This window comes from Aegilops tauschii, chromosome 5, assembly GCF_002575655.3.
Source record: "Aegilops tauschii subsp. strangulata cultivar AL8/78 chromosome 5, Aet v6.0, whole genome shotgun sequence".
Classification (NCBI taxonomy): Eukaryota; Viridiplantae; Streptophyta; class Magnoliopsida; order Poales; family Poaceae; genus Aegilops; species Aegilops tauschii.
Genome location: NC_053039.3, coordinates 511,404,267 through 511,407,025, shown reverse-complemented (window position 1 = coordinate 511,407,025; position 2,759 = coordinate 511,404,267).

Here is a 2,759-nt window from a genome sequence, read left to right as displayed (position 1 = left end):
GGAGGCGGCCGGCCTAGGGGGCGCGCCAAAGAGGGGAGTCCAACTAGGACTGCCAATCCTAGTTGGACTCCCTTTCCTTTTTCGGAGAGGGGGAAAGAGGGAAGGAGAGGAGGGGAAGAGGGAAAGGGGGGCCGCGCCCCCTCCCCTTCCTATTCGGACTCCCTTGGGGGGCGCGCGCCTCCCCCTTGTGGGCTGTCCCCTCTTCTCTCCCATGGCCCATGAGGCCTATGATTTCCCCCGGGGGGTTTCGGTAACTTCTCGGTACTCCGAAAAAATGCCCGAATCACTCAGAACCATTCTGATGTCCGAATGTAACCTTCCAATATATGAATCTTTACGTCTCGACCATTTCGAGACCCCTCGTCATGTCCGTGACCTCACCTGGGACTCCGAACAAACTTCGGTCATCAAATCACATTACTCATAATACAAATCGTCATCGAACGTTAAGCGTGCGGACCATACGGGTTCGAGAACTATGTAGACATGAGTGAGACACATCTTCGGTCAATAACCAATAGCGGAACCTGGATGCTCATATTGGCTCCTACATATTCTACGAAGATCTTTATCGGTCAAACCGCATAATAAATATGTTGTTCCCTTTGTCATCGGTATGTTACTTGCCCGAGATTCAATCGTCGGTATCATCATACCTAGTTCAATCTCATTACTGGCAAGTCTCTTTACTCGTTCCGTAATGTATCATTCCGTAACTAACTCATTAGTCACATTGCTTGCAAGGCTTATAGTGATGTGCATTACCGAGAGGGCCCAGAGACACCTCTCCGATACTCGGAGTGACAAATCCTAATCTCGATCTATGCCAACTCAACAAACACCTTCGTAGACACCTGTAGAGCATTTTTATAATCACCCAGTTACGTTGTGGCGTTTGATAGCACACAAGGTGTTCCTCCGGTATTCGGGAGTTGCATAATCTCATAGTCTGAGAAACATGTATAAGTTATGAAGAAAGCAATAGCAATAAAACTAAACGATCATTATGCTAAGCTAACGGATGGGTCTTGTCCATCACATCATTATCCTAATGATGTGATCCCGTTCATCAAATGACAACACATGTCTATTGTCAGGAAATATAACCATCTTTGATAAACAAGCTAGTCAAGTAGAGGCATACCAGGGACACTCTATTTTGTCTATGTATTCACACATGTATTAAATTTCCGGTTAATACAATTCTAGCATGAATAATAAACATTTATCATGATATAAGGAAATAAATAATAACTTTATTATTGCCTCTAGGGCATATTTCCTTCACCTGGGCACTGTTTTATAAAGTGCACAAGGGACAAGGTGGCATGCATGTCACGTACACACACTCTCATGGGCATGGTGCCCCATGCCCACTTGCCCCCATGCCACTACCTAGCTTAGGAAGTAAGCTAGCTCACACTATATATAGTAGCATACATACATCCATCCAACCCCGGCCAAAAGGGCTCCCACGCATGAGCACACACACACTCTTACGCATGCATACATGCTCACGGCCACAAGCCATTCGGCCACAAGAGCATGCATGGTCATCCGGCTACCCACATATACAAAGTCAGATGCCTATGGCACCAATCTCATATACAGCTCTAGGAGCACTCTGTACTGCAGATATACCACATATATTCAAACATGCAGGAGTAGGGGTATTATCTCTCCAGAGAGCTCCGAACCTGGGTAAACTAGCGCACTCTACTCGCATACCCGTCCCCAGATATTCCACGGCAGTCTTGCCCTCACCTCAAGCCACCCTGTGGCATCTGTCGACTCGCGGTATCCCCTGCCGACTGACGTGAGAATACTCCGACAGTTGGCGCCCACAGTGGGGCAAGCTGTTGCTGGAATCGCGGTCCGGGCGGGACCATCTTCGCCACCACCGTCGCGGCGTCTCTCCGGTAGCGCTCGGGGGCTCGACTTCGACCCACCCCCGAAGCGACCGCGCGGGACAGCGCATCCTCATCGTCGGGCTCGCCCTCTTCCTCACCACCACTGCGATGCCGACCGTCCGTCCGCGCGCGCCGCGCCGCTTCGCTTCGGCCGGCCGCTCCATACGCGCGCCGCTCGCGTCCGCTCCCCTCCGTGCTGCGCCTTGCTTCGGCCGGAACGCGTGTTCGCTCCTCCATATATATCATCTATACAAGCTAGCTAGATGGAAGTCATGCAATGGTCAAACCATAGCCATACACTAAGGGCATGTTTGGTTGCCGTGCGCTACAGTACCTGCGTTGCATACCCTTCTCCACTCAGTCTGGCTATGCAAATGCAGCCTCAAATGCACCATCTGCATGTTGTTTGGTTGCCTGCATGCCCTCTTGCCTGCATGGGCATAACCACACTGCCTGGTGTTTGGTTGCCTGCATGTTAGTGGACAAACCCAAGGCATGGTGTTTGGTTGTATGCAACGCCTGGTGCGTGGTAACCTCTTTGGCTAGTTGGTGAGGTTCCCAGCACACTTCGGCACAACCATGTAGCACACATCATAAGCAGAGCAGAGTATAAACAGAGGACCAACTACTTAAGAGCATATTTCAGATAAGCAGTACCACACTTCATAACAGTTCTACGCATAAACCATAAGCATAAACAGTTCAAAGCAGACTCGTACTTAGGGAGGCCCCGGCCCTACTCCTTGGCGGCGAAGCCTTCGTCGTGCTTCCCGCACTTGTTGACGACCTCAATGCCATCGTCGTCGAAGATGATGACCTTGAGGGTGTCGGGAGTGAGGAGCTTGAACA